The sequence below is a fragment of the Physeter macrocephalus genome, chromosome 1 (genome assembly GCF_002837175.3).
Source record: "Physeter macrocephalus isolate SW-GA chromosome 1, ASM283717v5, whole genome shotgun sequence".
NCBI lineage: Eukaryota > Metazoa > Chordata > Mammalia > Artiodactyla > Physeteridae > Physeter > Physeter macrocephalus.
Window position 1 is genome coordinate 126,558,133 of NC_041214.2, and position 27,415 is coordinate 126,585,547.

The 27,415-nt window shown below is 36.6% G+C and overlaps 1 protein-coding gene across 1 annotated transcript in view; it reads left to right on the forward strand.

Annotated features, from left to right (window-relative positions):
• Positions 1-27,415, forward strand: part of GBE1 (1,4-alpha-glucan branching enzyme 1) — a 305,486-nt gene that overhangs the window by 239,005 nt on the left and 39,066 nt on the right. The gene's annotated exons all lie outside the window — the stretch shown is intronic.

Consider the following 27,415-nt stretch of genomic DNA (forward strand, 5'->3'; position numbering starts at 1 on the left):
CTACCTTTTCCTAACCCAGCTTACTGAGGCAGAGGGAGTAGTCGCAGGGCCTTGTCACATGACTTGTCAGGAACTGCTATAGAGAGGTGTGGCCAGGCAGGCAAATGGGCTACTATGTCCAGTAATTGTGTACTGGGAAAGAAACACCAATACTGATGCTGCAGTATTAATTCCAGATACAGTTGACCCTTGAACAATGCAATTTTGAACCGCAAGTGTCCACTCATACATGAATATTTTTCAATATTTAGTACTACAGTACTACAAACTAAGTGGTTGGTTGGATCTACAGATGTGGAGGCACTAAGCATATGGGGGGCCAACTATAAGTTACTAGTGGATAAACCTTGTCATTTTTCAAGAGTCAACTGAAATACCAAAATAATGCATTGATGGTATTCTTTATTAAAGACTGCTTAGAATTCTAGAAAAAGAGGAAACCCTAAATATTTAATTCATTTAAAATATAAACATGTACATATTTTAAAATATCAAGTAAAGTATAAATTAAAATCTAAGTATTAAGCACATATCTTGCTGATTTAAAATATTGGCAGACATATGTAATCTTAAGAATCAGCTATCCAAACAAAATGATGAAAATTTAATCTCAAATTTAAAAACTAAGTAATATTATTTAATCATTTTTAAAGATTGAATTTCAAAAATAACGTGAATTAAAGTGTTATCATCATCGAGTTAGTTCCAAGTCAGTTTCTGTGAAAAATTTTCTGGCTCTTCAGAAAGCTCTTTGTAATCCTATCCTAGACTGGGCAATGGTAGGAGAAGGTTACATTGGACAGCTAACTCCAAATATTTTCGTTTTCACGTAACCAAGCATCTTATAACTTGAAGAAAGTCTTTTTAAGCAACTTGACTTCATTTTCTTGAGTTTCATCATATATAGATAGAGATTCAGATGCAGAGTGATCTGAATCACTTTTAATACTGTCATGTTCATGTTCCACTTGTTCAGAAAGCTTTTGAACTAAAGTAAGAATCATTCTTGCAACAGAAGCTTTGCTTTCCCGGTTACCATTTTCTTTTTCCTCCTGGGGACTCTATGTTATAGAATACCATTTTCTAAATGAGTACACCTTCATTCCATTAGAAAATTTAATGCTGCATGTAACTCTCTGGGTTTATCTCAAAACATAAGTGATTCCAATTTCTCATTTAAAAAGTACTGAACTAGCAGGGTTAAAATCAACAAAACTAACAATGTTTCACTACTATAATATGGCATGATAGTCCAGAAAACTGAAAACTCATGTTGTAATCATAAAATACATATTCCCCATGACATCATCTGTTACTGCATACAACTGGAATGTCAGAAATAATCTGGAATCATTGGGACTCATTGATTTGTTCCCTCATTTATTTATTCATTCATTCAGTTAAACCAATTGTTTTCATGTCAGTTTCTGGATGTAAGTAGAGTTGTGTGAAGGCAAAGAAGTTCATGCTTGATAGCTTTTATATTATCAGTGAGGTCATCGTTTGAGAGTGGAAGGAGTAAGAGACTTTTGAGAAAAATAGTAGAAGTATGAAATAGACATCTTCAGGTGTGAAAATACTAGAGAACTGTAGTAGGATATCTAGGTAATACTGAATGCTCATTTGAGATTTGTAATCAAGATTATAAGTCAAATCGACCTCTTTGTTGTGTGACATTTTTTTTTTTTCCTAGAAGGCCATAGTTGATCAAGGGTTGGAATTTTGTCAGGCATCTGTCAAAAGAGAGAGGGGTTTTGAAAGTATTAGAAAATTACTGGTATAATAGAGAACCCATAAATCACTGATTCTCAAAATTGCACACTGGAATGACCTGGAGAGTTTCAAAAAATACTAGAAATTGTGATTGAATTGGCCTTGGCTATAGCCTGGGCTTTGGAATTTTTTAAAGATTCCTTAAGGCTAGGAAGTAAAGAGAGAATTCCAAGAGGATGTAAAAGATATAGGAAAGTTCTCTGGTTCTAGAACAGAAATCATAGAGGGCACAGTACAAGGAAGGGAAGTTGGGACAGATGATGGGTATGTTGTGAGTCCAACTGTCAGTGAAGGGCCAATGAAGGACCAGGAGGCTGGACTTGGACTTCCCATAGCAAACAAGGCAAACAGGAATGGGGCTGCTTCTGGAGTTTTCCTGGTTGGTATTGAGAAGCTTTCTCAAATAGATTTTTATCAACAGATAAAATTTAAATGAGAAGCCTTTTCTACTTTTCTGATATTGTTTTCTCTATTTATAAACAAACTAAAATCATGACAATGGAGTAAACTATCTTTTATTAACAGTGTGGTCATCTGGTATGCATACATCTGTTTTTATTACTTTCTTGTTTAGGAATCTCATTACCATGATGTTTTCCTAGTTTCTGTAATGAGTGGTACCTGCAGAGAAAGAGGCATAATTACAAACTGGCAATTTTCTCTCAGCAGTATTATGAAATTTCCATTACTAAATTTGAAGGATTTTCTCAACATGATTATATTGTATTTTGACATTTGAAATTCTGTGGGACATTCTTTAATGAATATGTTACATTCTCCCTAAAGCCACAGGGAAAGTTGGATGGATTTTGTGTCAGTCTGCATTTAGTGATAGCTACATTATACTTCAGTGTAAAATGTGTGATCCTCCTTCACATCTTCCATCTGTGATTGTTTAGTGTCAAACTTGTAAATTCTTCTTTTTTCTGATAGATAGGAATACAATAAAAATTTAAATGTCTTCCTGCTAAGTGCTGGAATTGAAGCAGTTATAAGAGGACAAAATACACTCTGCCGAACAGTAGGAGTGCTGATTTTTGGCATTTTCTCTTAGCTTGTTGAGGCAAGTTTACTGAATGTGACACAGCTAGGAGAAGTCTGTAAAACTGAGCTGTGAAAAACTGCAAAATTCTCAATATGAGCAGCTGTAAATGGCTTGAAGCCCTGTTAAAATGCTCAGAGACACAAATAGAATCTATTTTAAATGGTATAGACTTAAAAGTAATGGCCCTGATTTGATTCACAGCACACTGATAACCAATTTTGGCTGGCATTTAATGAGAACTTACCATGAGTACAGCATTGGGGCTACGGAAGTACTGCTGCAGTTACCTGGGGATCTTTAAAATACTGAACCCTGAGCCTCATCAACCTTTCACGCCAGAGTCAGCGATCGTGAGGCAGTGACACTAGTGGTTTTAAAAAAAATCTCACAAAGTGATTAATTTGTGGAGATATAACATAGAGATTCACTGATGGGAAGGAAGTGCAAAAATGAAAGTTGGGCCAAAGACAGACAGATCCAGACTGTGCTGGGATCACTGGGGGCTAGCTGAGGGACTCGCCTGTCCCTTTCCCGACGTGATTTAAATACCCCGCTCAGTAGCAGAAGTGTTCTTTCTGACAGGTTAATTTTCACACAAGAACCTTCAAATCCTTGCTGACGATTATAACCTGGGAGAAGAGTCACTTTAGAGAAGTTCATCTTAACCTAGTGAAGAATGTTTCTGATGCAATTTATCCACATTTTTCTCTAGCCCACTCACGTTGTTCAAGTTGAATACATCACACCCTTTACACATAGGAAAAGAGTCTACTAGTAATCTGGATGTTGAGAGGAAAACAGAAGCAATTGAACCTATGTGTCCTTAATTCTTCCCATCTTGATCTTAGGGTAGGATATCTGTATAAGTCCCTGCATTTCTTCTTTTGGGGTCTGTGTGGTTGTCAGTGGTGTTATTGGGTGTGGTGTAAATGATTCTCCCTAAACTACTGTTCAGCTGGGCTGACCTCCTACTGAAGTTCCAAAGAAATGGTTAAAGCAATAAGATGAGACCCACTGCAGGACCCCAGTCTTTATCCATCTAAGCAAGGTCTGCTGCTCTCTGGTCATTTGCCTCTAAGCCTTTTACACCAGAAACAAGAATTTTTTTCTCTCTTTGGTTTATTGCTCTAAAACTGCATCAGAAAGTAGAGATAATTATTACTGTTGGTTCAAATGTTTATTTCATTAGAGAAGCTTGCTGGGAAAATAAGATTGTTCTTCTGTGCAGAACATGCTAACCAATGGAATATTATTCCTCATGTGTTATGGATTTTAAGCCAAAACTTACCATCTAGGGCACTGACTTTTCTCCTGGAGAAGGTATATGATCATATCTTTATAAAGAAAGAAAATTCCCACATATGGGAGACACTTATTTTTCTTTTCATCTCTCTATCCTCAAGGTGAGATAATCACAAATAGGAAGTTCAACATGTAGGCTGCATAGCAGATTTCCTAATGTAACAAAACAATAAAGTGGGCCTGGACCTTAAAATAAGGCCCAGTGAAAGGAGCACAATTTTTTCTAAAGTTAATATCTGAATTCTTTGCTCTTAGGCTACCACACACACAAAAACACACACACAAACACACACTGTATGTATACCGTGTGTGTATATGTATGTGTATGTATGCATGTATATATATATATAATATTGAATGAACTCACTCCACATAGCCCCGGGTTAAAAGTTTGGTATATAAACTTCTCTAGCTCCATTGTTGAGTTGTAGATGGTGGAGTTTGCAGAATGGAGGAACTATGTAATTTAACATTATTTAGAAACATAGAAATTTCATCAAACCTTCTTTATTACTTTGTTACCTAGCATTTTAAAAGAACTCCAAAGCCTCATTTTATGAGCCTCAGTGTCCCACAGAAGAATCCTCTAAATTCAGGGAGTCAGCTAGGTCCAGGATCCTCTGTCAAATTGCTCATCTTCCTAAGAAGGGAAAAAATAAGGTATTATCCTAGGACATGTGAGTAAAGATAAATTAATATATAATGGACATCATACCTAGCCCTGGATTCCTAATTTAGAGTTATATCTTTAACTAAGCCTCCCCCTGATCCAATCCCAAAGGCCCACCTGGGTGATAACCTCATCTTATTGGTGGAATCTGCCTAAAGGATATGCCAATAAATGAATAAGCATCCCACTCTTCCCCACTGGTCCCATGGTATGGATTTTCTTTACACGTCACAATATTTCTGCTGTGGCGTTAGGCTCTTGAATCATTTCTCTCCTTTACTAATTCTCTTCTCTCCACTTCTTCTATATAGTAAGCCTTGTTATTTGGCCCACAGCCTTTTAGAACTTTTCATAGGCTTCTAGACGTTACCAAGAAACCCCCAGATCTTCCTTCCAAACAGGATTGATCAGAGAGTTTATTTTAGCTAAAAGACTGAATGGCTGACTTTTCCAGTATTATTCAAGCAGGCTGTAAAAATCCTTATAACCACAGGATGCAAAAGGTGGTTGACTATATATTACTAGAGCTGGTGAGCTATGTATGGCTGTCATCTCTTGGGATGTGATGATGACTGCTCTAAACACAAATAATCTGCTCTGACAGCATTTCTCCTGAGCAACTTGCCAACAGGAGGTAGGATTTAGAAGGTGAATTTCTTTGCCTCTAAAACTTTAGATCATTATCTGAGTTTTAACTCTCCACCCCACCTCACTCCCCCAAACAAAGCAGGATGGTGAAATATACACACTAATCTCAGTTAGTAGTAGAGAGATTAAATTCCTTGGGAAATATAGTAATTTTTCTTTTTCCTTTCTCACCGGAGAGACATAGGTTTCTCTTTGGGAATATATTTTCCTTGAGGGATTGGGGGCATGCATATTATTTGGGTGACTTGTCTTCATTTGACAGTCCTTGAACATGCTAGTCTTAAACTAGCTCCAATATCTTGAATATTTACCCTGAGCAAGGCAGTACAGTAAGTGCTTTACATATAATATCTCATTTAAACCTGTATTGCCGTCCTGAGAGGTAGGAATGATTGCCTTCATTTCACACGTAAAGGACATGAAAGGTTAAGTGGCTTGTTCAGATCAATACAAGAGCCAGAATTTGAGCACAGCTCTGTCTGCCTCACACTACTTCATATGAGCCAATATAGTCAGCCCTCAGTTCCCGTGAGGGGGCGGGGATTGCTTCCAGGACCCTCAAGGATAGCAAAATACAAGGATGTTCAGGTCCCTTACGTAAAATCACAATCACGCAGTACAGTCTTCTGTATCCGTGGTTTCTGCATCCTGGGATACGGAGGGCCAACTCTATTATTATTTTACCTGGAATGTATGCTAAGATTGTCAGTGATGTTGGTAAATCTCTAGCTATAGACATCCCTCCAGAGGAGGTAAGTCAAAGAGGAAAATAACAAACCAAATTTTATATTGTGCAGCAATCTGAAACAAATCAAAGGAGAAAGTAACTTATTCTCAAATTTCAAGCCAGTCTTACAAATGACTTGTTAGTCCCCTATGCTTCCTTCATTCTACAGTGATTCAGCACCTACTGCCAGGTCAGGTACCAGCCTAGGACCTATCTTACAAAGAGAAGACGTAGGCATTAGCTCGCGGAGCGTAGTGTCCAGGAAGGAGACTGACAAAGCCAGATAGCCGTAAGTGTGTTGGGTGATAAATGTCACCTTCAGGATCCACATTGAGAAGTGTGAGTACCCCAGGGAAGAACACTAAACTGATACTCGGGGGGAGGAAGTGGTGGGCTATAAGGGAGGGTTTCCTGCAGAAAGGGGGTTCAGTTTAAAGTGCCCGATCCCTCTCTATCCTGATCCTCTATGAGTGTCCCTCACTGGAATGGTGACTACGAAAATCTAAGAAGGTGAAACAGAATGAGGGACATGTTAATTTCGGACATGAATGATGAGAGAGAGGCCAGGTCATAGAGAGCTATTGAAGGGTTTTACAGGAGATTGACATTGTCAGATCCACCGTTTAGATATGTTACTGGACTAAAAATGTGAGACATAGATTTGAGGGGGCAGTGACCTCACACTAAATATAGCAGTGCAAGATCTTCTGTCACTGGAGTTCTTTAAAATTGGTTTAAAATTGTAGGTCTCAGTTCTTTCCACACTATTCACATCAATCAATAAATTGGATGTATCTCTTGTGGATGGGTTCAAAATCATTTACTTCATTAAAAAAAACGATTTTTCTGAAGATTATGAGGAAAATAAAACTGCCATTTTCCAGAGCCATACGAATACTAGGCTCCCTCTGATTATTGCCTCAAAATGAAAGAGAAATTTAATTGTTTATTCCACCTAAGTTATGTAATATGAGGCTAAAACTATCATTATATTATTTAGGTAAATTATTCTTACTGCATATTTATATCCAAAGTAATCAAGTAATAGCACTTGAAATTTTTGGTCTATGTAGGTCATATAAAAGATACGTTTCTTTGTGCAAGTTTGAATCAACCTCTGCATTTTATTTCATAATTCAGACATGATCCAGGTGCTTGATTGAAGCAGTTTTAAAAATACAGGTAGTATAGGTATAACTCACATTATGAAGTAACTATCATTTGGAAAAGTTTTCTTTAATTTAGAGTTTGAAAATGAATAATTTGAGATGCAATTGAAAATGTGTTATTTTAAAGAATTCTGTAATATAGCAAAGAATTACCACCTGATTTGTCTTTCATGAAAACATTGTCATATCATTAAGTTGCTTAAAGTAAGTTGTACCTGTAGAAGCATAAATTATAAATTAAAAAGAATGATAGCATAACTTTTAAAGCCTAAACAGTTCATAACTATATTATAGAAAGTCTACAATAGTTATCTGCCCTTTAAAAACATATTTAGGGAATGTATTGAAAATTAACTAAAAAGCTTATACTATTAAACTTTAAAAATGTCAACTTTCAGTTTTTATAGAGGAATTTTATAGCTTGAGAGAAACAATCCAGAAACTGCTCTGCATCTTTGTTTGTACGCCATTGTCTAATAGACCCTTATGAATTACTTTTAAAAAAAACTAATGGGGCTTCCCTGGTGGCGCAGTGGTTAAGAATCCACCTGCCAGGGGCTTCCCTGGTGGCGCAGTGGTTGAGAGTCCGCCTGCCGATGCAAGGGACACGGGTTCGTGCCCCAGTCCGGGAAGGTCCCACATGCCGCGGAGCGGCTGGGCCCGTGAGCCGTGGCCGCCGGGCCTGCGCGTCGGAGAGGCCACAACAGTGACAGGCCCGCGTACCGCCAAAAAAAAAAAAAAGAATCCGCCTGCCAATGCAGGGGACACTGGTTCGAGCCCTGGTGTGGGAAGATCCCACATGCCGCGGAGAAGCTAAGCCCGTGCACCACAACTACTGAGCCTGTGCCCTAGAGCTGTTGTGCCACAACTACTGAAGCCTACGCACCTAGACCCTGTGCCCCGCAACAAGAGAAGCCACCGCAATGAGAAGCCCATGCACCACAACGAAGAGTAGCCCCTATTCACCGCAACTAGAGAAAGCCTGCACACAGCAATGAAGACCCAACGCAGCCAAAAATAAATAAAATAAATAAATTTATTTTAAAAAATAATAAATAAAAAATAAAATGAAAAATGATTTTTAAAAAGTTAAAAAAAATAAAGGACAGCGATCAAGCAAAAAAAACTAATGACTGGGTAGGGGCAGGGAAATGGGGAGATATTAGTCAGAGGGTACAAAATTTCAGTTATAATTCTGGAAATCTAATGTACAGCATGGTGATTACAGTTAATAATAGTGTACTATATACTTGAAAGTTTCTAAGAGAGTAGATCTTAAATGTTCTCACTACAAAAATAAAATAGTAATTATGTGGCCCAGTAGAGGTATTAACAAAAGCTCTGGTGGTAATCATTTTGCAATATATAAGTACATCAAATCAACACATTGTACACCTTAAACTAATACAATGTTATATGTCAATTATATCTTAATAAAGCTGGAGGGGGTGCCTGTGATTAAAATAAAGACACTTGGAATGTGAAGGAATAAAAAAAAAACCCAAAAAACTAATGATAGGTGTTTGAGCTTCACCAACATACACAAAACCACCATCATTCAGAGGTTCCATTTTGAGATGTGCTGAGATGACCATTTAGGGATGAAAAGATGACAAAAATAAAAGTTTGAAAACCTATATAATCCACACCTTTTCAATACTTTAATCTTACATACATTATGATTATATAAAAGTCATAAGTGAAAGTTTCATGTTATACTTGATAACACCTTTCCACAAACGAGAAGACATTCCGATATCTTGGATTATTCCAATATATTATCTATAGTTTAATAAAAGATATCAATTACATTATGTAGTTAACAATTCATTCCACATTTTATATTTTCTTTTCTTTTTCTTTATTATAATGTAAAAATGCTGTGTATTTAACATATTGTTTTAAAGATCAGCTTATTTTATGCCTAGCTATTGACTTTAAAATAGTAGTATGACAGAACTTAATTATTACATGTTGAGCAAATAAACATTTATAACCCCGGTACATTTTGAAAAATCTATTTATTGACTTTTTGAAAAGCATTTTATTTATTAAAGCAAGGTCTTCTGAAAGCTATGTGAACTGATAGGACTCTCTCATATAATTAGGAGACTTTTAAATTCTGTGTGTATATGGACTCTCCTATAAATGAAGCCAAAGAAATATTAGCAGAATAAATAAATAAAAATAGTCAAACATGTTCTTTTGCTTGCAAGGTTTGAAAGCTATTGTTACGATATTTGTTAGTCACTCCCAATATTTTTAGAGCCAGACTTTTCTTTTTTTTCTTTCTTCTTCTTCTCTTTTTTTTTTTTCCAATGTTGTGTTAGTTTCTGCTGTGTAACAAAGTGAGAGCCAGACTTTTCTGACAACTCCTAAAATGAGCTTGATGGGAATAAAATCCAGGGGGCAGTGATCACATGGACTAGGTATGCTCTTTTTATATACTCTTGGAAGATGTATAATCAAACAGTTCCTTGACTAACTGATTCAGACAGAATGTGCCTTCTCTACACGGAGAAGTATGCATGCACTTTTTTTCAGCAACATGCCTTTCTTCCTGATTTCACAAACATGCCTTATTCATGCATTCTCAAGAGGATGCTATCACCCCAATGGGGTGAAAATTGATCCTTAAGGGAGGGCAAACAAAACTTAGATATTATAATCGTTATTGCTCTCCAGAGCATCATAGCATATTTAAACAGATATGCAGTAGATCTGCAGTATTTAAATTTCACGGGGTGGAAGCAATTAGGAAAAAAATGTCTTAAAAGGCTTGTGTGTGTGTGTCTGTGTGTGTGTGTGTCATAGGTCAGGGGGCAATAATGACAAAAAGGTCAAAAAACACTGTATTATTCATCGTAACTCTAGGCCTTCTGTTCAAGTGTCACCCACTAGATTCTGTTTATCTCAAAGTATCAATAGTATCTCAAGGACAATTGTTTCAGTTTTCTAGTTTGATGTGTAGATTCTACTTTTAGAGTAGACACGTAAAAAGTCCTGGCTCGGCCATTCCCATGTAACTAAATGTTCTTTTTGTAAAATGAGACAAAGACATTGGCCTCATATTCTTCCTAACAGTGGTATTGTTGAGAGTTCTTATTCCCTTGGAAGATATTTCTCAAGTAGCTAAAAGGGATTTAAGTTTTAAATATTTTTGAAAGTGAAAAAAAAGTTTTCAATTACCGCCAGCCTACTTCCAACTTAATTCTTTTATTCTTCTCCACTTTTTTTCTTTTTCCCTTGCCAATATATGCTGCCCCTGACTAAATGAGGGCAATAGTTGCCTGAGCAAATATAACATCAAAGGCCAGACAACTTAAGATAAAGAGCTGAAACTTTTACATCCTAATTTTTTTTTCCTATAGACACCCATCATATTTTTAGTAAAAGACAAGGATATCTGTTCATATTTAATCAGTTGACTTTAAGGTCATAAGTTTAAATTGGAAAAAAGTTCTAATATCTCTATATCGTTATATGCATATTATGAAAATTATTTTCTTGGGGCTTCCCTGGTGGCGCGGTGGTTGCGCGTCCGCCTGCCGATGCAGGGGAGCCGGGTTCGCGCCCCGGTCTGGGAGGATCCCGCGTGCCGCGGAGCGGCTGGGCCCGTGAGCCGTGGCCGCTGAGCCTGCGCGTCCGGAGCCTGTGCTCCGCAACGGGAGAGGCCGCGGCGGTGAGAGACCCGCAAAAAGAAAATTATTTTCTTGGATAAGAAAATAATATAATCATTATACACATTAGTATTTAGTATACTGAAATCCATTTGTATTAATAGTTTTGTTTCCTAAAATCAGTTTCTATCTATGTAACTAACCATGGGTACATAAAACACTTGTTTCCTTATGAGTCAGGAATATTTTAACATTTGTTTTGTCTTGAGAAGGTTAATTGGAAAAGGCGGATATAATTATTATGACTTACTGATAGGAAAACAGAATTTTTGAATTTTAATGATTAGAAAAAAAGTTTGCTGTTTTCTGACCCTTATCACAAGATATTTTATACCAAGCAGTGTTTCCCCTGCAACTTGATGATATATACTTTAGTGACACCTGAATTGTTTTTGTTTTTCAACTGTACTTAAATAAAACAATAAATGTCTCCTTTTATGGTGTGGCTAAACATACAATATCAACAGGAAGCATTGGACTGGAAACAGTTCTTTTCACCATGACTTTTATACATATTTGTTTTAATTATTTTGATAATTATAAAATAACTAGGAAATTAATCTGAGAAACTATCAAAAATTCTTGGAACATTGGTTTCAAATGTACATTTTTCAAATTGAGAAATAGGTTACTAATCTGTGAAACTAACTAGTATTTCTATCTGTTTCTCTCTACTTTGGCAAACTTCATTATATAGTCATGTGTGTTAACCCCTCCTTCTCATATTCTTTTGCCCACTCAAACCCTTGTAGGTCTCCCACTGCTCTCTCTACAGTCTGGAAACTCTGGTTTCTAAGGTCATCATTGACCTGCGGGTCTCTGCACCTACTCCCTGAACTCTCTTGATCACCTGGTTCCCTGTGACATCCCTCATGTCTTCCTTCCCTGCCTTCCTTGTTCTATTAACCATGACCCTGTCTCCTTCACAGTCTCCTTTTCACCTTGTTTCTCTTTACAATGTACATATTTCCTCAGGGGTTGTCCTGGGCCTCTTTTACTTTTTCCCTACTCTTTCCTTCTCAGAGAGCTCATCTACTTTTAGGCTTTGTCCATCTCTTTAATTCAGATAATCCCCCCCATCTACATCTCAGAATCGAACCTTTTGTTCTAAACTACAAATATAAATTTGGAAACTGCCTGCCTGAGATCTCTACATGGTATCTTGTTGGCTTCTGAAAGTCACTGAATTCAAAACTGTAATCATCCTCCCTACAAACTGTGATGGCTTTCAAAAATTATTATTATTATAAGTATCATCATCTCTCTTCTAGTAACCATGGGTGAACTCTTGAGTCATTTCAGTTGCTCCTTCCTTTTCCTTGTCTGTAACATTCAGCCAGTAACCAAGTCCCAGCATCCTTATTCTTCATTTTCTTTTTCCTGTATATACTCCTATGCCATTTTTCTATTAATATTGCATTTCTTTAAATTTCTAAAGTTTATAAAGCATTTTTGCATGCATAACTTCACTTAGTACAACCAACCTGCAAAGTCAGGATCCTTTTTATAATTTTCATTCTGAGGCAGTATAACACAATGGTTATGAATTCAAGTTTGGAGACAGTCTGCCCACATTCTGATCCTGGCTGCTTTACTTCCTAGCTGTATCATCTGTGGCACATTACTTAATTTTTTGGAACTTCACCTTCATCATGTCATAAATGGGGATTATAATGATACCTATCTTACTGGGCACTTGTAAGAATTAAAATATTTAGTGATGTTGTCTTTGGAATTATGCCTTGCATGTAATAAGTGTTTAGTAAGTGTAAGTTCTAACTATATTACAAATAATGAAAAGTTATACAACTTGAGGTTATATATTGTGACAGAGTACTAAAATTCGTGTCATTTGTTTCTATATCCCATGTTTTACTTACTGTATACACATAATTTTGCCTATTTTCTAATTTCTGTAAGAGAAATTCTTTATTTAGTGAAGGCTCAACTAGGTTATAGTCAGAAAATTATCTGAAAGCGTAAAACTGCAATGGAATTTGTGGTTATATAAGTCAGTAGAGTTTACCTCTTAGTATGTTTTCACTCTGCTCCCACTGTTCCTATACAGTTGTTTTTTTTTAACGGGTCCCAGGAATAACATTAAAGCAAATATGTATATATCCCTGGATGGTTGTTTAGAATGTCTGCTAAGTTATGAATATTTAGGTATTTCATGAGTCTTGACATCTGTCATTTGGAATGTTAAAAGTTTCTTTTTCCCCTCTGAAAAAGACACAATGATTTTCCGTAAAGTTTCAAGAAGTTTTGGGACAACTTTGACACAGTATTTATATACATTCATGTACCAATTTGTGAGGGACTGTTGAGCCATGATTCTGGATGCTTATTTTAATATATTTTTAGTGTAATTAGAGTCTCTTGGATATTTCTTTACTCTTTAGGCAAGCTATAGCATTTATTTCTGAATAGCTTTCTTTATATTATTTAAAAATTAATACAGTATGTTCATTTCAGATTAAGATATGTGTTCTATAGTAGCATATTTCATATTGTTTCCCTCTGTACTATACATATAATTTCTAACCTGAAGAATGGAAGTTTACTTAGATATTCTTCATACCCTTAGGTTTTTTGGTACAATTACATTAAATTCACTTAATTGTGTATCTATATATACAAAACATTTCATTGTATAAAGTAAAAGTCACAAACCTGAAATGCTGCCCTCCCCACGTAGTCCAGATAAGTACCCAGACACTCTCTCTACATAAGGAAGAAGGAAGAGGAACCAGAAGTGAATATCCACCGTTTGAGTCAGCTCTTTAGAAAGAATCTTCACATAAACAATTCTGCTTGTATATCTTTGGACAAAACTTAGACACAGCGCCATAAAGGAGAGCCATAAAGGGAAGTTAGGAAATGTATCTTTTCTTGAAATCAGTTTATCTAGCTAAAAACAAAAAATAGGTAAGTTTCTTAGACTGAAGGAGATTTGTCTCTGACATAGAAGGTGACGTTTAAGCTGGTTGTTGAAGAATGGACAGAATTTCTGGAGGCGTTTGCCTTTTTGACTTGTAACAGGCATTACAAGCCAAGGACTAACTGGAGAGAAGATGTGGAAGCAGGAAACATGGGCCGTATCATATTACTATGGGTCATCTGGTTTGCCTGAAGCAAGTTCTATATATTGGGAGATAAAGAAGGCGAACAAAGAAACTCTACTCATTCAGGGACAAATAATAGTGATGAGCATTTCCACATGGAATAGCTTAATGAAATGGTTGGATACCATGAAAGTTAAGCACACAACTGATTAAATCACTAGTTGTGTTGCTTCATTTCTGTGTGCTTTTCTTTACCAAACCCTTTCTCTTATTAGAACTTAAACTTTTATGGAAGTGTAGAGACTGACTTAGCCTTATGGAAGATTTTAAGGTTTACCTGTGTAGAGGGTGGTGATGGCGGTTGTTTACATCGCATCAAACCTCTCTAGGAGACTTGTGCATAATATTTTAAATATTATTATTTTAAAGACATGGATTGTTTGTGTTTTTGAACCCTCCCATTTAATTGCCTTCAAAGCCAGTTGATAGGCTAATTCATAAACTTGCCATGACATTTTTAAAATTCGAAATCCATTTTATTCAGAGCAAAGGGAGACACCTGAAGCAAGCAAGTACAATTACTGAGAACCTTTCTTCTTGCTGGGGGAAGAAGTTCACAGTGTTTCCCACAAGCCACCGTGCTGCTAGGGAACTTTTTTCTCATTTCTTGGGCACCAGCGGCCTGAGAGGAAACAAGAGCTGACAGCAGGGAAGTAGAGAAGGATAACTCTCTGTTGGCAGGAACTTGGAGGGATGCAAGCATCATCCAAAGGCAAACTGATACTGGTTCTTTGATTAAGTTATAAGCAGGTAGTTAAATCTCTCTACTAGGGAGTTAGAGTTGCTGCCTACAGAAGAAAGGCTGTGGGAGACTGAACCTCAGAAAAGCTATATCCAGGCTGTGCCTTGAAAGAGCATTAGATTCTTACAGAAATATTCATCTAGCCTGGGAATGATACCAGAATTGAGTTAAATGGATGTTGGTTATGAAGTATAGAGGATTTAAATGAACATTTTCTTTCCAATCTTACTTCCTGTGGTTATGTGCTTCCCTTCTAAATGCATCTGCTTAGCTCTTAATAATTCATTAGGGAAGTGTGTTAATCTCTATTACGCTGTATGTTTGATGTGACCACAGGGAACTGACCCTGACTTAGTGGTAACATATCCTAAATTATAGGCAAATTTTAGGGAAAAATAGTACAGTGTGACTCCACTACTGAACTTTTGAGTCTAAACCTAAAGTTAGAATAGCCACAAAGCCACATGTATAATCAATTTTATAATCAGCCAGTATATTCTGTTTCTGCATTACTGTCTTCCTCGCTTGTTTTCTACCACTTAGAAAGGTGTGGAGTCTTTCAGTGGGTGCCCTGTTCGCGTGCAAAACTTTTACACTTTTTACAAGGCTGTCCATTAGCAAATCATTTTCTAAGACATTTGTTAACTACTTGCAGAAAAATCTGAATTCAGTTAGAATTTTATTAAAGAACCCCTTTTTTTCCCCCACAATTTCTCCCTTATTCCCACTTCACTCCCCATCAAAAGAGTATCGTGCGTCCTCTGCTTCATGTAGCATCAAAATGGTTTTGGAATGAATGGCAAAAGTCCATTAGTGTTGCTATCAATTTTCTTAAGAAAATATTATTTAGCTCTTAAAAATTGTATTTGCATAAAAATAACACATTCTCAATTCAGTCTCTTTTGTTCATTGTCTTATCCTTGTTTGATGATACTTTTATTTATTTTAAAACAAAATTGTGCCACGAAGATGGAATGTAGGTCAAAGTATATAGAGCAACATGAACTATTTGAAATTCTACCTCCTATTGGCATGGCACTCAGAGGAGGCCTCTGAGAAATAGAGATCTGAAGTTATCTTCTGATATAAATCTTCCCCTCCCTGGTGACATGGATATGCTCCTCTTTATCCATCCCCTTTCCACCCCAAAGCACTTTTGTCTGTTTTTCTTATGGTCTTATAAAGACCAATTTTGCAATCAGTTAAAAAAAAATTGTTAGATACTTTCTTTATCTGAGTCCCTGTGCTGTGAACTGTATAATCAAAAAGTAAGACAGAACTTTCCATAAGCAATCTATAGCCTACTAAGGGAAGCAGATTTCCTTCATTTTTTTCTTTCAACACAGGTTTAATAAATCCTTGAATGGGTACTCTGTGCCTGTTAGTAGATTAGGCAGTAGGGATAATAAATTAAAATATAGGATAACTAGGATATAGGATGTCTATCCCCAGTCTGAGACAAGCAAAAAACAAACCAAAATTTTTACACTATTTAAGTAATTGTTTTAACAAGGGAAACATTTACATCTAAGTACTAGTGGAAGCACAAGCACCAAAACCTTCCTGCAGAACAGAAGTTAAAAAAGGCCTCATGGAGACCAAACAGCTATCACTTGGAGTAGTAACAGCAGGAGTAGCAGAACACACAAGGCACAAACGGAGCACAGGTCAGTAATAGGTATAATTTATTTGTACACTTGAGGGCTTCCCTGGTGGCACAGTGGTTGAGAGTCCGCCTGCCGATGCAGGGGACACGGGTTCGTGCCCCGGTCTGGGAGGATCCCACATGCCGCGGAGCGACTGGGCCCGTGAGCCATGGCCGCTGAGCCTGTGCGTCCGGAGCCTGTGCTCCGCAACGGGAGAGGCCACAACAGTGAGACGCCCGCGTACCACAAAAAAAAAAAAAAAAAGGGTATTTGTACACTTGAGAGTGGAATTGGAAATATATACCTTTACACCTTTTTTATAGCTCTTTCATTACCTTCCCTAATGCCTGTACATTCATAGTAGGTTTCCAGCTAATGTTGTTCAAATTAAGTACCTAATGCCAGATACAATGGAAAGAATACAGATGATATAGGTTTGAATACTAACTTTGATATTTTATACCTTATAACCTTAGATAGTTATATTACCTTCCTGATCTATTATCTGAAAATAGGAATAATGTCCCCTCCCATATTGAGGGGTTTTTGCGACTATTATCTGAAATAACTACTAAAAATTCTAGCGCAGAGTCTGTGTATCTAGAGGGCTCTCAAGTAATTACTATTGCTTTTATTATTTTAATATAGTTTTATGATTACATTTCATTTATTTAAAGCATTTTTCCATTTTCGCGATTTAAATGAAAGCATCAAGAAATATATAATTACCCGTCAATATAATAATGGTAATTCTTCAGCATTTAAAACGACTGGTTTATAAACGTGTCTACGTTTATTCTACCATACTTGTAGGTAATATAAAGTTAATCTGATTTTGTACTTACGGACATTGATAGTTAAGAGAATTTTTTGTTTGTTTGCTTGTTTTATTTTGATAATCTTCTTATCAAAACACTTGAGGTAAGCAAGTGTTCACCCCCTATTCTGTGCTTTATTGATGGGAACTTATCACCCAAAGCAATTCTAATCATGTAGATAAGTAAAGGTATTGATTAGTTTGGCCATGGTCCAAGCATAGTTCAAGTTGAAAATTGTTTTCCCAAGTGCCCAGAGCTTATTTGGCTATTGCCTCAAGACTTTTTATGCATAATTAATCACGGGGAAGGCTGGGGAGAGCAGGACAGAATGAGAGTATTGACCAGCCTCACTACCGCAGCTCCAACAGAAGCATTATTTCTGGCCCCTTTAAGCTGTCACAGTGTCAGAGGCATGAACGATAGTCACGACAGTATTATTAGATGGAGCAAGACAGCAGCTATAGTGCTTGATTCAGGCCACCATGCCCTTTATCTAGGGGATGAAGGACTGGAAGTTATCATGTCTTTTGTTCAAAATATTAGTTGGTAAATTTGTTATAGGAATTTTAAGGAAACCTAATAGTATACTAATCCTTTTTTTAAAATGTCTTAAAATAGGAAATATATATACATACACATATATACCATAAACTGCCTCAGAATTTAAAATTTACAAGTGCAAAGCTTACATACTAAGATGAGCCATTCTTTCCCAGGTGTTTAGTTAAATATACTACCTGTCAGAAAATCATAGAGTAAACAGATAGAAAAAAATAAAGCATTCATTTCTCACAGTATAGTTTTCAGTTCTTTGGTTATACCCTCAGATATCACTGCTATTGCTCTCTTTCATCAGTGTCCTCTCTTGTTACTCAATCTATTATAGGCCTTCAGGTTTTAGTTCAACTCGCCAGCGCTTAATACTGTTGAGCACTGTTTCCTCCAGGAAGCACTACTTATCAGGGCTCAGTCTCCCATCTCCCACCGCCATGGTTTTCCTCTTCTCTCTCTGGCCCTTCCTCTGCCAGCCTTTCCAGGCCCCTCTTCCTGTACCCCAACTAGCCATATGCGTGTGCCTCAGGCTTTGTCCCATTATACTCTCTTTTCTGCCTCTATTCCCTGAGTCTTCTCCCCAGGCAATTTCATCCATTCCCGTGGCATCAGTTACCCTGTATGTTTCTAAAAGCTATATACATGCCTAGTATGCAAAGATTTTTGTTTTGTTTGTTTTGTTTTTAATACCAAGGGAAATTCTAGAATTCCAAGATTGAGTTCCTAAGACTGACTCTTCCCCTTTCCCTGTATATTGACATAATTTTCAGTCCATCCTCCCTAACTTGCTCTGCTGTCATCTCTGGGCATTTATATTTGCTCTTGGAGGAGGTTTGCCGCCATTCTCTCCTTTCCTCCCCTACAATTTTTTTGTTGTTTCAACTCATACTGATCCCATAAGCCTTTTTTGAGCCTTCTCCCCAACTTCCTCTCTTTAAGGAAACATGTATTTTTATATTTGTTTAATTCTGTCTTTCTTCCTCATTAGATTGTAAGCTCTATGAGGAAAGGGACCATGCTGATGTACACTGAGCACGTTATCTGATACACAGGATACACCTCAGTAGTTTTAAAATTAGAATTTTGTGTTATAGTTGAGCATATGGTCAATATAGGGAGTCATGGGGCTCAGAATATAATCACTGACTTGCACCTTTTGAAGGAAGAGTGTACACGAGGGAGGCTCCAGGGAGAACCCAGAGACCGTAGCATTTGATTTTAAAATAGTCTTCAGTGCAGGTAAGAGGAATGGGCATTAAAGTTTGTTTGGTTTTTAAAAATATTTTCATTAGGACTTACCATATATACATACACACATATATGTATTTATACACATTATATGTGTATATATAGATACACTTGATATCAACAGAGTTACCTAAAATCCGCAGAATGGAGGCTGTGATAGACTTTAAGGGTAAATCCCGGTAGCACTGCTGAGTTTTGTCCGGCTTGTCTTTATCTCCTCTTCTGGGTCTGACTGTCATATTTTGTTTCTGAACCTCAAAAGAGATGATGTTAGACCTTTATCAGTTGTAGAGGGAAACATCCAACCTCAACAAATATTTAAGGAGTCCCTGTTGTAGGTATAATACATGGGAACATGCTGTGGAGAATGAAGAAGAGAAGTGTGGTATAGCCCCTGCCCGGAGCCATAGTGATCAGTGTCAAAGGTGGGATGGAGGGGCTTCCCTGGTGGCGCAGTAGTTGAGAATCCGCCTGCCGATTCAGGGGACGCGGGTTCGTGCCCCGGTCTGGGAAGATCCCACATGCAGCAGAGCGGCTAGGCCCGTGAGCCATGGCCGCTGAGCCTTCGCGTCCGGAGCCTGTGCTCCGCAACGTGAGAGGCCACAACAGTGAGAGGCCGGCGTACCACAAAAAAAAAAAAAAAAAAAAAAAAAAAAAAAAGGTGGGATGGAGTAGTAGATAGCAAATTTATTTTTCTAAAAAGGGAAATCAATAGAAAAATATTTTATTCTGTGCCTCACCTTCTGGTGACTTGATGGCCTTGAGAAAGACCAAAGCATTTGATTTTAAAATAGATACTTCCTTTTAAGAGTTAGTCTTCAGTACAGTTAAGAGGAGTAGGAGCTAAAGTTTTTTATATTCTCATTAAAACTGTACCTTATTCTCATATATACATAAACTTGGTATCAACAAAGAGTTACATAACGTCCACAGCATGGAGGCTGTGATAGACTTTAATTAATTCCTAGGTAAAATTAGTATGTATTACAGTTTAGAGAAACAAAACACACAAACCGGCTAATCAAAATGTTCAGCTAACAGAGCTGGGGCTTTTTTTCATTAGTTGTATTGTCTCGAATTTCATCACTGCAGCAGCTGGCTTCTTGTCAATTTATAGTTTGGACCTTTACATCAAACAGCAAAAAATTAATTACAGGAAAAGAAATCCCAATAGGAATTTCACGCTTAAGAGATTTTTCACAATTAACCAGGCATGAATGGTGCTGTTTACAGAGGAAATGGAAAGGGAGAAAAGGAACTGCGTAGAATTTTCTAGAAGCATTAATGAACCATAGCAGTGTTAGTCACTTGCTTCCCTGTGTTTGTTTTAAAGTGGTTTAGCTAAAGCTTTCAGCCTTCTCATTTCTGGAAGCATCCACTTCTGTTACTATATTGAATGCAATGAATCATGGCCTGAACTGTGAGTTTTCTTACAAAATGTCCCAAGTGACAGCTCAAAAAATTACCATCCTCCCTTCATTTTGAAATGAGTACCATCCTATGTATTACATTAGTGATCATAATTATAATTTAATGAGCAGAAAGAGCATGCTTTGATGGTTAGTGCCAGGTTACTTGTAATGCATATTTTGGACTTGGAAGTCTTGTTCTCAGGAGTCACACTCATTGCCTCTCTGCACTAGAGTTAGTTTAAGTGTGACTTTTCTAAGCCTCTTATATGTTGAGTAAACCAGCCGAAGAGTTTTAAAATGCTTTCCTCAATTTAGGCTTCTACTTTTTTTTTCTTTTTTATGTAGCTTAGAAACCCTCACTTGTGTTTCATTCTTCTAGTTCCTAACATTCTAATACAGTGAGTACTTCTTACCCTTTTTAAGACTCAGATGCCTGGAGCATCTGAAGAACACCATTCTCTCCTCAGAAAAATGCACAGATGAACATACATACAACATTTTGCATAAAATATCAGGAGTCGGTAGGAAAGCATGAACCCCAGGTTATAAATGCCTGTTGCTTTCACTGAGGAATATATACATATATTATGTATGCATGTAAACATAACATATTTATATATAATTTAGAAATATATATACACACATATTTTTTAATTTGGTTACGTTAAAATGCTGATTCCGATCATGTGTTCCCTATTCCATCAAGTTATTTGTACTAAAACAAATCAACTACCTTCTTTGCCATTACCTGAATACATTTAGATTTCTTATCCATCTTTATATACAGCAGGCCTTACTTATAAGCGTATTTGGGTGAGTATGTTTCACTGTACTCTCTCAAGTGCTGCCACATTTCCTAAGTAATCTGTAGACCATAGCTGAGAAGAACATTCTTAACTTGTTTTAATGATAATATTTTTCTTCATTAGGTTTGTGAGCTGAGAACTAGTGTAAGATACTAACGGGCATTTTCCACTTTTCTCTTTTCAGTCTGAGAATGGTTCAGTGTTATCCAGGGTCACTTTGAAAGTCTTTCTGCTATTTGCTTCCATTTATTTTATGCTTGTGTTTACAGTTTTGAACCAAATACGAATTTAATGTTGCATTTGTCTATATTAAACTTAATTTGCCCCTTGTCAGATCCTTTACAACAGAGATAACATTCAAAAGCCACTCTAAAATGTTTTGTCTGCAATCACTAATGGAATTTTTCTGTCTATTTCTTTGTTGTATGCAACTTGCTATATCTTTCAATTTAAAAAGAAGCCTCTCCAGGAGATTTTTCAGAGAATCTAAATTAGTCTCTAATAGAGATTAATAAATTATTCTCTAATAGAATAGGGTCTTCTTCATGTCATATTTTTTTAAACAGTTCTTTTTTCTAACTCAGAAGTTTAATTTCATATTCCATATTATGTAAGTATGCTTATTGGAATGTTCTTTAAACTAGTGACATACAAAATCCTAAATTGGATTATGATACCAAACATTTTTACCACTTTCATCTTTTTCTTATATTTTTTCCAAGTACTTAATTTGCCCTCATGTAATAAATTTTCTTCTTAATAGTTAATAGTTTTAGATGTTATTGAAAAGATAAATGAACATTTAAGATCAATGTATGTTAGAAGGCACTAAAATGAAGTCTTAAATTTAAGTAATAAAGAGTACTTTTAAAGTAGAAACTTAAACATATACATTAAGGAATATAATTTGCGTGTGTGTTAAACATTATTTTGAGAAATAATTTACTACCTTGTGCTTGTGTCTTCAAATAATTAGCAATGTTCAAAACTTAGGAAATGTTTTCTCTTAGAATCCTGTCTGCTATTTACCTTTTGAACCTGTATTTTACTTATTCAGTTGATGTTAGGGAAATACCAGACAAGTGTACAGTGGTGCATTTATAAGACTGGTCTTTTTATATAATGCTAGAATATTAGAAAAAGCCAAAATGACTAACATGAGGAAAATTGTTAAATAAAATTGCATTTTATGCACAAAATGGAATACTGTCATGGTGATAATATACTTATTAACATGGAAAGTGTTTATATTAAAATTCAAAATAGTATATAATATATCTACCTTTTTTCAAAAACTAGTTGTAAGTAGGTAGGTAGGTAGGTAGGTAAGATAGATAGATAAATAGATAGATGGATATGTATATAAGTATAGGTATGGATATAGATAGAGATATATATAGCGATTGCTATAGATAAAAATAAAAATAAATATTTATCAACAGGGAAACAGTGATGTCATTTCACTTGGGCTGCTATAATGAAATGCCAAAGACCAGGTAGCTTATAAACAATAAAAGTTTATTTCTCACAATTTCTGGAGACTGGGTGGTCTGAGATCAGAGTGCCAGCATGGTTGAGACAGGGACCTTTTCCAGGTCATAGACTTCTAGTCATATCCTTTTGTGGTGGAAGGAGAAAGGGAGCTCTGTGGAGTCTCGTATTTATAAAGCGCTAATCACTTTCATATAGGCTCTACCCACACGACCTAAACACCTTCCAAAGGTCCGACATCCTAAGACCATCATACTGAGGATTAAATTTCAACATATGAATTTGGGGGGGACACTAACACTCAGACCATAGCAAGTGGCTATCTGATAAGATTTCAGATATTGTGTGTGTGCATTTAATTGTGATTTTTAAAAATAATATAATATATCAATACGTTACTTGTACAATAAAAATAATAAAAGAAAATATAACACTATAATAATAGTAGCTAAGATTTATTGAGCTACATATTTTGTGTCTTGTACTCTTCTAAATAATTTGCATCTGTTACTTCATTTAATTGTAATTGTGCTACTCTTCAATCGTTGTTTACTCTGTAGATCATAAGGATGTGAATTTTCATGGTAGAATGTTCAAATAAATGATAATAATGTAATTTAACATTGTATCAGTTTTTGAATGGAGTCCATGAATCCTTGAGGCTCCGTGTGTGTGTGTGTGTGTGTGTGTGTGTGTGTGTGTGTGTGTGTGTGTGTGTGTGTCTGTTTCTGGGGAGCAGGTAGTTAGCTTTTAATCAGATTATGAGATGGGTTAATACTGCTTCCAGTAGCTTTGGTCAAACTCACCATTCAATTCTGTACTGATAAAAACTAGGCTTCCAAGGAGGGATACTAAGAGAGAAGCTAAACTATACACTGGAGGAAAATTTATGTTTTTACCTCATTAGTCTACCTTGAGGCAGATAGAAAAGATGGCAAGCAACAGAAGTTGTGACCTGGGTCACATTTTCAAGAAGACTGGGAAGAAATTAGGAGATGAGGAGGTCCTCAAATGCCAGGAATGTTTCAACCAGAACAGAGCTATAGTTTTAGAAGGTTGCCTAAAATGTTAATTTTAGGTGGAATAGAATCATCTGTATACTATATATATACAGTAAAAATATATACTATATAGCATAATATATATAATACATAGCATATATGTGTGTGTATAATATATAGTATAACTATAAATAACCCCTGAGAGCTTGTTCAGGGGTTGCAGGATGAACATGTAGTAGGAATAATGAAGGAAGAGTGTAGAGAGGGGATTCCTAACATAGCAACCTGATTTGCCCTATCAATCTGGGTGTCTTGTAGCAAAATTACTTTCACAGTCAATTCTGCCTTTTAAGATCTAAAATAGATAATTCAAAGAACATTAATACTTGGCTTAGGGAAATGTGTTTGTATTATTAAATATACAAATAAACGCATCGGCGTAGAATTTCCACACTTTAAAGAGAAGAATAATGTTGTACCATGAAACCAATAATGTTGTACCATGAAACCATAGCTGCCTTGAATTCATCTTGGTTGCTTGTGTGTCTGCTGCAGAGTTGGGCTGGTCAGTTCCCTCCTCAGAATGATGGGAGCCAGAAATTTTAGGTTTATAGTAACTCTCACTTATTGGGTTTTATGTCATTCTTTCCTGAGCAACATCAGTAATGAGTGTGTAATGTAAAAGCTGCCAAACATTGAAAGCTTTAGCTGCCAGACCCTGTACCAAGTGCCTTACTTACCTCGTTTGAACCTTAAAAGAGCTTTTATGAAACTTGTTATCCTATTTTACAGATGAGGAAACTGAGTCCCGGAGAGATTCAATTGCCTAAATTCATGTTTCTCATAAATGTCCTCATTGGAATTAAAATCCATGCAGCAGGCAGTCATCAAATCCTGTTATTTCCACCTCAAAAATGCCATTCTTTTCTCCATTCCCACTGCATCTGGTCATCTCTCTCTTTTTTTTTTTTGGCCGCGCCGTGTGGCTAGTGGGATCTTAGTTCCCCAACCAGGGATTGAAACTGGGCCCTTGGCAGGGAAGGCGCGGAGTCCACTGGACCACCAGGGAACTCCCCTGGTTATTTCTTATCTTATACTTTGAATTCCATATTAGCTTTCCTACCATTCAGCTATTTCCAATATCCAGTGTCTCCTCCACATTGTATTTACCAGAGATACGTTAATAAAAACACATTTGAGCTTTGCATCTCCCTACTTAAAAGTAGCTTAAGGTTTAAAGATTGTAAGGCCCATCCTAATCTAGCTTCATCCTGCCTGTCTCACCTCTTCTCCTTACCACAAGCCCTATTTCATGGCTAAACCAAACTCCTTACTACATCTCACCTTCTCACTCAACACATTTGCACATCATTCCATTATCTTGGAATCTCTGTCCACATATGAGAGTTTGGTCAATTTTTGCACTATATTTCCATGGTATCTGCTTCTAAGCAATACGGGAGAGTGGTAACCAAGAGTGAGGGTGCTAAAATCAAACTGTCTGGGCTAATAGGCCCCACTACTTAATAACTCTCTGTGCCTCAGTTTCCTTACCTATAAAACTGGGACAATAATAGTAACTACTTCAGGGTTGTTGAAAATGAAAGGAATTAATTCATGTGCAGTGCTTAGAATAGTGCCTGGCAAATAATAAGCCAACATTAAGCTTTTGTTGCTGATTCTACTATGATAATCATGATGGCAGTGATATAACAATCTCCCCCCAAAAAGGCTAAAGAAATTGCTTATTAATACTGGAGTCAACTCAGAGATTCATGGTCATACCAAAATAAAAGTATTTTGCCTATAGAGAGCTCGGATCCAGTTTGTAGGCTGCTATACTTTAGCTGCCCTATGGCATTTCTGGTCTCTCCTAAATTCCCAACTAGTTGAAATCCCACTAGTACTAGGACATATAATTTTCTCCAGACTGACAGTACCTTCATTATCAGCAATGAATATGCTGGACTACAATTCTGGAGGTGCATCTTTTTGCTGGTTGAATGGATGATGGAGCAAGCTATGCCATGGGTTCACCATGGGCTGATGTGAATCAGGCTCCAGACCTAGGCAGGACTCCTAAGTGTAGCAGAGGGAAGTTCCCATATCACTTTAAGACACCATAAGGTAAATAAAGGCCCACAGAGTTAGAAATCTGGTTCCCTCCTCTGTCACATAGCAGACAACAATATAAGAAATATTGTTTAGACTGAAATACTCAAATGAAGGAAAATTTTTGCAGACACTTTAATTTTTATGAAGCTGCTACAGACATATTTGGATGTTATTTTTATTTTGATGACTATAGTCCTGAAAAGTTAAATGTAAATTGCAGTGTTTCTTAGCAGAGTTTACCATTTAAAGCCACTCTACAGTAAACCATTTTGAATTACATCGTAGCTTGTTAGTTTTTATTTATTAGAATATTAATATGCTAGCTTCTTTTCTGCCTTTCTTTTTTATTGAAGTATAACTGACATAACATTACATTAGTTTCAGATGTACAACACAATGACTCAGTATTTGTATATATTGCAAAATGATCATCCAGTCAGTCCAGTTAAGATCCATCACCCTACATAGTTACAAAATTTTTTTTTTCTTGTGATGACAATTCTCAAGATCCTCTCTCCTAGCTAACTTTCAAATATGCAATGCAGTATTATCAACTGTAGTCACCATGCTGTACATTACATCCCCATATTTTTTAATTTTTATTTTATAACTGGAAATTTATATCTTTTGACCCTCTTCACCCATTTGCCCAACCCCCCACCCCTACCTCAGGCAACTACTGGTCTGTTCTCTGTATCCATGCGCTTGTTTTTTGTTTGCTGGTTGGTTGTTGTTAAAGTTGTTTTTAGACTCCACATTTCAGTTAGATCATACTGTATTTGTCTTTTTCTGTCTGACATTTCACTTAGCAACTATTTACTTTAAAGTAGGACACACTTGTATCAGCTACGGTACTTTCCAACTCAAAGGAGAAATCTGTGGCTTAGAAAATTGCCTCATTAAAGTGGCAAATGTAAGTAAATTTTGGAAAGTAGTGTTTAATTTTTAGGAGGAAAAAAAGAAGCCATAAAATAGAAATCTAACCTGGGGAAAACAATAGGAGCCAGTCTATTAGACCACTAATATCTAAATTTGATTTTCAGAAGGAAGAATGTATAATATATAGGTGTTATTATTTTATTTCATTTTTAAAGTGTATCGGGTTTCTGGTTCTCATCATTATAATGAGAAATAATATCAAATGGGTTCCCAACGAAGTGTCCCAGCCGTACACACACACACATTTAAACATATACGTCTAATGGTGGCACATGGATCTGAGAAAGGGATGGGGAAAATGAATAATAAAAGTGATGACTTGGGTTTCTGTAGCACCTGAAGTTTGAAACGTACTTGCCTGATGTGATGAAGTAGAAAGAACTTTGGATTTTTTTTTTTTTTTTTTGCGGTACCTGGGCCTCTCACTGTTGTGGCCTCTCCTGTTGCGGAGCACAGGCTCCAGACGCGCAGGCTCAGCGGCCATGGCTCACGGGCCTAGCCGCTCC